The following is a 10,739-nucleotide window of genomic DNA, read 5'->3' on the forward strand; positions in this document are numbered from 1 at the left end:
AGCAGGAGCAGCAGCAGGCTCCCCTGGCAGTCCCAGGCAAGGCAAGGTGATGAAGGAGAGCCAGTCTCACTCTGAACAGTCAGGTGACAGAGCTAGAGGCAAGATCTGAAGTATGCCTCTGGTATCGGGAAGCTCCCAGCCCATGGGGGAGGATTTAGGTAGGGTCCCGAGGGAGGCTGTGCAGGGCAGTTAAGGCCAGTTTAGAGAGTACAGGTAACTGGTTTGGCCAGGAAGATCAGAAGGGTTTTGGTGAAAGTAGTTTCAGCGAAGTATATCGGAGGATGAGAGATTTGGGATTCTGAGCATGGGAAAGAGATGATCGCCCACCCACCAGCCAACACGAGCATTGGGGCTTCCTGAAAGTGGGGCAGCAGGAGGAGGCAGAGGGTGCTACGGGTGGTATTGAAGAGCCTCCCCTCGGGACCACCTTGGTGACTTTGACGTTTGTTTCCATCAGCTTTGACTGCAGTATATCAGGCCCAGCCATGGCCAAAGATCTAGAGCTGTATTCGTTTGCTTGAATTATTCTTCTCCTATTCTGTTAATAAGATGAGCCTTATGAAAATATTCCTAGGCTGAATTGCCTTCTGGGACTTCATTTTGTGTTTCTTGGCTGGAGTGTTGCTCTGACTCACTCCAGACTTTTTTCCTCTTTTTAAATAGTGGAAATACAACCATATTTCCATAGAGTTAAAAAATTTATATATAATTAGATATAGAATAGTGAATACTGCATAAGAGAACAGTTGATTAAGCTGATTTAATAATCTATTCCACATTATAGAAAATCAGTGATTTTAAAAGTATATTAAATATTCCAAGATACTGTTTCCTTACAACTGCAGCAGAATGAAGCTTTTTTTTTTTGCATGTGTTACAAGTTTGTGTTTTTTGCAAACATTCTGAATACAGAACTTAAATTAGCCCAGACTTTTAGCGTGTACTTTAAAAACTGATTAAGATACTCCATCTGTTGGTAAGCTGAGCAACTGTCAAAATGAGCAGCAGAGCCTACTAACATTTCCATGTAGATTTGTAAGACTACAGTTAAAGTAGCAAGCTATTAGTACCAAAATAGCACTCTAGCAGGGGAATGGTGATGGCGAGGGGGGGGTCCAATATGATTGTTTCAGCTAGTGGATGAGATAGATGCTTAGTCTTGCAAAGAGCCTGCCACGTACTTATCTTAGACCTGTATCTATCAAGATTTTGGTTGCTTCTTTGCAAGAATAGTAGTTAGTAAAAATAGTTAATTTTAATTTCAGTGTATTTTATGAGTACTCACGAGTAGTCATTTTGGAGCATGCTTTTGAGACCTTTTTAGGGGTGGGTTGCCCTACCATGCAGTCACAGGCTGGATTTCTGTCAGCTTGAGAAAGACATACATCACAGAAATGTCATTCTTTGAAACCCATTGCTTACCATTTCTAGGTTGAACAGCTCCTGATATTTTGATTACCATCATCTGACTGGTTTGTATTCAAGTTTGAAAGCAACAACTTTTATAGTTTGTTCACATAAAACTTCGTTAAGTTGGGGCACAGGTAAACCACGTATTTTAATTAAACTCTCCAGCAGTCTATCTCAAAAGCAACACTGTAAATATATATTCAAACAAGTGAATCTAGCACTGTACACTTAAACAGCAGTCAGCAAAAAGGCAAGACATTTTCTCCTCTTAAAGCAAAACAACAAAGCATAAAGATGAAGAAACAGTGACATACAATGATATATCGTGGGCATACTTCTGTTTATATCAGTTTGCTTGTACTCCTTACCATCTGATCCTGCATTAGAGTAATTGTATACTTTCCTGACAACTCTTTCTTAATTTGAGATTTTATCAAAACTCATTACAAGAAGATATATTAAACAATCTTTTGAGGTTTATTAAGAACAGCTGCCTCCGAAGAGACTTCATGTCTTTTAAGGGTAAAATGATCTGTCTTGTCAAAATCACAAATGGCTCCCATTCCTCCCCCATTTTCAGAAAGCTCAGGTGCTACTTCCCTTGTATTGTTTCAGAGAAAGCATGGAGGAGCAGACTGTTACTGCTAGTGAGGAGGCATAAAAAGAAGTGAAAAAAGCTAGAGAAGCTCACATCTTCACATCCATGCACACATGTGTACCTGGACATATATGTGCCCATGACAAATATACTTTGTAATAAAGCAGTGCATATTAGCTAGTCAAATTCTGTGCTACTGCTTTTTTCTTCCTTATTTTTAGTTAGTTTGCTGTATTTGCACAACTGTATAGACATTCCTATCATGCATCAAAAACATCTTTTATCCTTGGAGTGATGACAAGAAGAAGTACTGAGTATGAGGTCAGAGAAGCAGCCCATCAGTTCTAACTTCTCTTTTGAGCACGTCCTTGGCTAGATCTGCTCAGCAAAGTATCATTTTATAGGGATTGAGGGCAACATGGTAGGAGTTAAAGATATGCAAATCCAATCAAATACTTCGGGGGGGGGGGGGGGGGGGAGAAGTGGGAGTGAATGCTGGAAAGAAAACAGAAAGGGGGGGCAGAAGAAAGACTAATGGATTGTGATACCTGGGTCAAGGTAAGGACAGAATTTTGGCAGAGGTGCACGAGGAGGCACCGAACCACTTTCTTGGTTCTGATTTTGATTCATAAGCATCTTGGCTGCATCTTTTCCAGCTCTGAAATAAAATGTAGCTGGCTGCAGAAGACAACTAAGGCATGTTGACTTCTAAAGAAAATGTTTGCTTTTATCTCTTAAGGATAAGGATGGCCCTTAGAACAGCTTGAAAAGAAGGTGCAATAGAATCAGTACTTTTTTCTATAGCTGAAATGGTGTTAAGTTTATTTATGGGCATCTGAGATTTGGAAATCTTTCTGAGAATAAGTAATTTGGAGTGAGGTATCAGAATCGATCTCTTATAACATGTTGCATTATGAAAACAAGCCAAGGAACATCTGGGATTGACTCATCAAATGGCAGCACTTTCTGAAGAAAACCCGGTCTAAGGAGTACACCTGTATCCAGGGAAGAGTGATTGGCTTGAAGCTCCTAGGCAGGTCGGGAGCAGGAAGTACATCTGTTCATGAGAAGCAGCTGGGGCGGTTCAGTGCTGAGTTTGACATTTTGAAAAAAGGTGCTTTCTCTAAATAGCATTTCCACATAAGTAAGTTTGTTTTCTTTTTTAATAGAAGCAGTCACAGCTATGCATGCAGCTCTGAGGTGCCTGTGAAATTCCTTTAATAGCAAATGACATTTGCAGCAAGGATAAAAACCACAGATGTTGGCAGGAACTCCTTTAGGTTATTGTGAATAATTATTGAAAAGGCAAAGCATTGATTTAGACTCCCTGTTTGCAGGGAACAGTCTGTGTGGGAAATGAAGATTGAATGTTGCACTGAAAATGGCTTTATATCTGAGCTTCAGAGAGAAGCTGACTCTGGCAGCTGAGGACGGCTGCTCTGTTCAACTCCTCCCAGAGGAACTCCTGGGAGATGCCAACTGAGCTGGGCATGCACAGAGCGGGTGCAGGGAGATAAAAATGCCCCTTTTCCCCTAGAGCAGGAGTGGTTGCAGAAAGGGGAAAGCATTGCTGCAGATTTCCCTGGAAAGAGATGAATTTCAAAGGAGCAGAGCTGCAGCCAGGTCTGGGTAGGAGTTGAAGCAAGCAGTCTGGGGTGCACTACAGTGCCCAGCTGGAGCAGGCCCCAAGAGTGAGGAGATTCAGATGTGCCGAACAGAGTCAATTACAGACTGCACCTCAAAACAGTGCTTGTAGAAAACCTGAGTTCTCCCTCATATGGTGTATTTGCGTTTGGGAAGCTTGCAGAAGAGAATGCTGTTCAGTCCCCAGTGCAGGAGGAGGAGAGCTGGTTGTAAATCCTGCAAAGAGCCCAGAGGCAGGGGAAAAAATAAATCAGTGGAGATGGGTGTAGCTGTGGCCCCTGAGTAGGTGCAGAAAGCTTTGGGGGATTCCCTGCTTCTAGAGGGAAAAGATTACATGCACTGTGAAAAAGCAGCTGTGGCTCTGCAAGAGTGAGGACAAGTATTTTAATATAGTGGTGGTTGGTTCTTTTGTCTTACAGTGTGGTTGTGGTTTCGCAGAACATTCATATTCAATTAGTCCTTTGTTTTGTTGCTGGGGAACACAAGCAGAGAAGGAAAATAATAATAATTTTAAATTAACTCTGCTAAATATAAATGAGATTTCACAGGGCAAAGAAAAGACTTCTCTAGCTTGAGGGGGTATTGCTGTGCCAGATTTCAAAGGCCCTACTACAGCCAATAAAATTGTTGGAGCAGCTTAAAAAAAAATTGTAAGCATTTTTATAGACTTTTTTTAGGCAATGTAAATACAGCCAGTGCCTCCAGGAGTGTATATGATTGTTCTAGAAGTCACACACAAGTATATCTGTGTGTTTCTAATTGTTACTGGATTTATTTGCGGGAATTGGAAAGAGTCCAGGATGAGACAAGTTTCAGACCATGCCCTTAAAGCTTCAAGAAAATGTATCAAAATGCATGTGTCACCTTACTTTCCCCAGATGATTATGGTCACAATATATATATTTATATATTCCAAGGGCAGATACTCTATTTTTACTCTCTCCAGGACAATGAAGCCCTTTCTGAAATGTGATTGCTGGAATTGCCTCCTAATAAAGATTCCATCTGCAAAATTATGCTAGTTACAGTAGACTTAATTTAACTCTATTTCATATGAGGTTCAAAAAGGTAGTAGACAATTCTCCATTACATAAGCATGTCTTTTTAAAAAAAAACCAACACAAAACTTCTGTCTGGTACATTGTATTATATTGAGATACTTTCTGATAAATGGGTGTTGGTTTCAAACAGCCTGTCATGAAACATCTTTTTAAAAAGATTAATTTGATAATACAAGTGCTGCTAAAATAATTAATTTATGAAGTGTTTGGGATGGTGGCAGGTTTATGTTTGTTGTTGCCTGTACTAAATTTAATAATAGCTTGAGGCCAAGATTTTGAGGCATTTAAGCATCCCCAGCTTCATCAGAGAATCTTCTGCTCTATACATCAAAAAACCCAACAGTTTTGCCATAATATGCAAAGGTTCACATAACAAAATGTGATCCTGTCCTAGTTATACACTGGATTCACAGAAGTGAACTGATGTTTTTGTTTTAAGATTAAATATACCCAGACTCACGTTAAAGTAACAAGTCTAAACTCCTCAGGTGTTGAGGGACTCTGCTACTCCAAGGGGTGAAAGGTTTCTGTGAGAGAGGGGCTGGGTGGTTTCGGCAGCCAGGGTCAGAGCTCAGGTTTGGCAGGTGCAGAGTGGTGCCTTGTCTCTGTCCCACCCCGGCAGCCCATGGGACTGGTAGGGAAATGCCACTTCACCCAAGTTAGCCTTCCTTTTCTTGGCACTGAAGTTGCTTCAACAATTGAACTTCTGTCAGTTAATGTCTGTAATATTCAAGCATGCTGCATTCAGCTGGTAACATGTAAAGCTCTTTTACTTGAAATTTTATCAATGCGTAATTTTAAATGCTGCAATTTAGATGGATGTATACACTCTGTTTTATGACCTAATATAAAATTTTTCTTTCTGCTGAACATAGGATTATGTATGAGAACCAATTTTTCATTAAATCATCTACCACCTACCAAATAACATGAACATAAATAAAGTGGGACATGAGAATGCAGGCTGAGGAAGCAGAGACCCTGCAATCTTGGAGAGCAGCTCTTCTCTGCCCACTTCTCCTTGCATTGTCTCTGGAACCTGTCCTATAAGGATCATTGCTAAGTCCCTGGGAAACCTACAGGAGCTGAGTATATTCTGCATTTTACAGACTAAACCACTTGCTTGTCAAGCTCAAGTTGGAATTTGTCTAGCCCTCTCCCAAAACTCCTGTTTTACAGAGGGGCTCTGTACGGTACCCAAGACAGTTTGACCTTAGGTTTTGAGAAGATTTTTTACTCCAGCTGATGAGAGCTGGTCTAACAAGCAACAGCTAAATCTTAGAGAGGTGATTTGATGTCCTAGTCTCCTGCCTGGCATCTCAGCACTAGATGGTGCCAGGCACCGCCGGGCCATGCGTGATCAGTAGAAGATCCAATTGCACGAGCACTGAAGCAAGGCTTTCCATCTGTATTGAAGAGCTATAAAACTCTGCTGCAAACAATGTTCATCAATTATGGCATAAGTACTAGGTTAAGATAAAATCAGCAATTAAGGCCAAATGCTTATTAAGGATTAAGAGATTCAATGAGAGCTCACTGGGCCGTAAGGAGTAGTACTGGAGCCTAGCTAATTCTTTTGCTTTTCCCAGCTTACACACAAATGGCTGCTGCTATTTACCACTCATGCTCTGGAAGACAATTGGAAATGGCAATTCCAAGGGAAGAGCTCTAAAATGGAGAGTAATTTGTTGCAAGCAGGTGATTACGATTCATGTATCTGAGTGCAGGAATGCCACTGTCTCAGTAGACCAATTCCTTGTGTTGTTTGTGCACCTCATTTAGTTTACAGTTATGATTCTTAGCTTAGGTGCTTTGTTTTTTTTCTTGTAGACTAAGCAGGCCACAAATTGAGCATCATAGATTGTTGCTCTGTATGTCAAACCATGACTTGAACTTGAAACATGCTTTTGTATTACCAAGTATATTTTAAGAACACCTTCCTTTGTCCTAAACAAAAAAAGAAAACCAGTTATTATTGTTAGAACACATGGAATGGAAAGCACTTTTTAATCGTACTTGAGAATCTCATGTATTTATTTCTTCCTTCACAGTAGAAAAAACAGGATTTGAATGATAAACTACTCATCAGAATTTTGGCAGATTTTCTTTATTGCTCTAAGAAGAATTGGCATTTCAGTATAGGAAAAGCAAGAGTTTATTGAGCTGAGGACTAGAAGAGCTGTCCATGTGCATTATGCATTAACATATTTTCAATTATATGAAAAGAGTGCATTTCTAATTTAATTTAGGTGTCAATAAAATAACAGCCATTGCAACAGTTGATATTTACTGCCTCTCCAGCACAGAGCTGTACTCAGCCCTGCTGCCATTATGCTTATCACATAATACAGGGGTCATCTTCCCTGCAACTTCTCTGGTCTGGGAGCCTTCCAGAGAGCGGTGAGTAGCACAGACAGCCTGTGCTGGGGAGGAGAAGAAGGAGAAAAGAGGAAATTTTTGCAGCAATCTCCCAGCTCACTGATGTGCCTGGGTATGGATCAGGTGGGTATGGTTTACAGAAGCCTCAAAAACTGGAGGTGCTGGAGTCCTTCCTTAGCGGGACAGCATACAGGATACAGACTCTAAGGTGGACTAGGTGACTTCCTAAGTCTCTTCTAGGTCTGTTAAACATAAATCACTGTAGTAAAATCCTGGTCTCTAATCTTAAAGGAAATGGAAGGAGTCGTTGTGTACATAGTCCCCCAAAGGCAAAAGGAATATCAAGCCAGGTTAAGGAAAAGCTGACACAGGTCAGTAATATGATATGTTTTCAAGAGTAAATGGTTCCATTAAGTCCAGGGAAGTACTTGCGTCCTTGGAAGTTAGAGCTGGCCTGTAGTACCATGTCTGTCCAGGGCACTGAAAAACTGAACAGTCTTTGATCTGCTAAATTAGGTTACAGATTATTTAAATAGTACTTCCAGAGAAAATTCTTATTGCCTTACCACTGTGAATATGAGTCTTCCTATACTTGCCTTTGCTCCTTGTCCTCTGCCACATACCTGCTTCAAAATTTTTGTTGCTTTTTAAGTGCCAAATAGCTTCCCTCTTGTCACTAATTTTTTTTTTTAATGTTCAGTCTAATTAAGCCCTCTGAGCCAAGAGATGCAGAACAAGAGGGTCAATTGTGCTCCCACTTCCATGGTGTGAGTCTGGAGTAACTCCCCTGAACACACTGAATACACTGCAGTAAATTTCCATTAACTTCAGCAGAGTTGCTCTGGACTGGCAGTTCAGGGTGAGCTGACTCAAACCACTCAAAGCATCAGAAGGGCACTGAAGACAAGCCATTACCACGAGAAGCTTCTCACAGGAAGCTGTTATACTGCATGGGAATGAGAAAAGGAAAATGTGATGGGAGCCAGCCAGGCTGCCTCATTACCAGGGGTGTCCTTGTGAATGCTGCTGTGAAGGAGGCACATCATGTCAGGCTCTGGGAGAGGGAAAAGGAGGACGGGTGGACATAGGGCACATCTTGAACAGCCGTAGCTGCTTTCCCTCTCCAAGAGATACCTTCACCTGTGTCTTCCTACCTTCCTTTACAAGCACCTCTTGCACATGGAGGAGTTTTCCAAGGAGCAGAACAGCCCATCACAGCAGTTGCTGACTGGGAGGGACAGGAGTGGTCTCTTCAAGACTCAGCTTCTCTCTTCCTCAGAGCAGAGAAGGGCTGGTGCCTTCTAACCTCACTCCCTCCTTCTTGGAGGGCATGTTAGAAGTTCAGCTCTTGTTCCTCTGATGAGGAAAAGTGATGGAGCTTTTCACAGCAATTGGTTTACTTTTCTGTTTTCTAAATCCTTTTTCCAGTGGACTGCAGTTGGCATCAAGAGCATTCTTACAGGGGAAACAGAGAGATCAGGAGGAAAAAGGACTGTCAGGGCTGCTTCAGCAATGGGCCTCATTTAATGGGGTGACTGCAGTCCAGGTTGGAGGTTGAGTAGTGAAGTGACGCAAGTCAAAGAGAAGATAGGTCATGTAAATAACATCATCCAGTGCGTTTACTGTGAGCAAGCAGAATGTGAGTCGGGGAGAAATCTGTCTTTGTCAGTGACTCCTGCTGATCCATTTCTCCATGGACCAGCCGCATGTAAAGTTAATCTGCTTATGCAGCAGCTGAGAAACTAAGATGCCCTCGATGCCCTCATCTCATCCCTGCATCTAGCTCGAGCCTCAAAATACCAGGGGAGCGCAAATTGCGTCTACGTTTGGGGTGTGACCACCCCTCATCCCTCTCTTGTTTCCTCTTCTCTACCACAAGTCATTTGGTGGGACAGGCTTGAGGGGGGGAGTGAAGTCCTGTCCGAGGACCCACCTGGGGTAGAAGCTTGTGGGCTTAGAGAGCAGAGTGCCCTCAGCCTCAGTGTCACTTCGGGTTGTCTGGACCACTGCCTCAGGTGGCCAAGGGAATCCCATGTACCTTGGGTCCTCCAAAGCCCCACGCCTGGGCTGACCTCCACTGGTGGCTCATTGTCCTCGCTAGCAGGAGTCATGTCAGGCAGGCTTCTTCTGCAGGGCCGTGGGTTAGGCAGAAGGGCTGGCTGGCCTGTGGAAGAGAAGATGCTGCAGACCTCGGAGGGTCGGGTTCCCTTCTGCTGCCCATGGAGGGTGGCCCTGGCCCCTTATTGCCCTTGTTCTTACCCAGTGAAAGTGCTGTTTTGTGGGGTGCCCATGTGGGGTATGGAGATATGTTGGTTTTGTCTGGCAAGGTTTTGGTAGCGGGTGGGTTACAGAGGTAGCTTCTGTAAGAAGCTGCTGGAAGCTTCCCCTGTGTTTGAGAGAGAGAGCCCATACGAGCCAGCTCTAAGACAGACCCGCCGCCAGCCAAGGCCAAGCCAATCAGTGATAGTGGTAACGCCTCTGTGATAACATTTTTAAGAAGGAAAAAAAAGTTGGGACGAGGAGAAACAGCCGCCGGAGTGAGGAGTGAGAACATGTAAGAGAAACAAGCCTGCGGACACCAAGGTCAGTGAAGAAGGAGGGGGAGGAGATGCTCCAGGCGCCGGAGCGAAGATTCCCCTGCAGCCCGTGGTGAAGACCCTGGTGAGGCAGGCTGTCCCCCTGCAGTCCAGGGAGGTCCACGGTGGAGCAGATATCCACCTGCAGCCCATGGAGGACCCCACTCCGGAGCAGGTGGGTTCCCGAAGGAGGCTGTGACCCCGTGGGAACCCCACGCTGGAGCAGGTTCCTGGCAGGACCTGTGGATCTGTGGAGAGAGGAGCCCATGGAGCAGGCTTTCTGGCAGGACTTGTGACCCCGTGGGGGACTCACGCTGGAGCAGTGTGCTCCTGAAGGACTGCACACCATGGAATGGACCCATGCTGGAGCAGTTCGTGAAGAGCTGCAGCCCGTGGGAATGGCCCACGTTGGAGGAGTTCGTGGAGGACTGTCTCCCGTGGGTGGGACCCCACGCTGGAGCAGGGGAAGAGTGTGATCAGCCCTCGTCCTGAGGAGGTGAAGCGGCAGAAAATAACGTGTGATGACCATAAACCCCATCCCTGTCCCCCTGTGCCGCTGGGGGGGCTTGGTGGTGAAATCCGGGAGTGGAGTTGTGCCCGGGAAGAAGGGAGGGGTGGTGGGAAGGTGTTCTGAGATTTCGTTTTATTTCTCATTACCTTGCTCTGGTTGATTTGTAATAAACTGAGTTAACTTTCCCAAATTGAGTCTGTTTTGCCCGTGACAGTAATTAGTGAATGATCTCTCCTGTCCTTATCTCGACCCGCAAGCTTTTTGTTATCTTTTTCTCTCCCCTGTCCAGCTGAGGATGGGGGAGTGATAGAATGGCTTGGTGGGCACCTGGTGTTCAGCCAGGGTCAACCCATCACAGGACACTACCCCAGGCAGCACCAGTACATGCGGCTGCTTTTGCCCATTTCCTATTTAAAGCTGCAGTAGAGAGGACTGATAGACTGGATAGGGATGTCCAGTGTCAGGGCTGGTGGAGATGTGCTGGGCAGGCTGGGACAGATGGGGACAAGTGACACCAGGACTCCTATGACCTTATCCCAGCGTGACATGGGTATTACACC

The sequence above is a fragment of the Accipiter gentilis genome, chromosome 10, assembly GCF_929443795.1.
Source record: "Accipiter gentilis chromosome 10, bAccGen1.1, whole genome shotgun sequence".
Lineage (NCBI taxonomy): Eukaryota > Metazoa > Chordata > Aves > Accipitriformes > Accipitridae > Astur > Astur gentilis.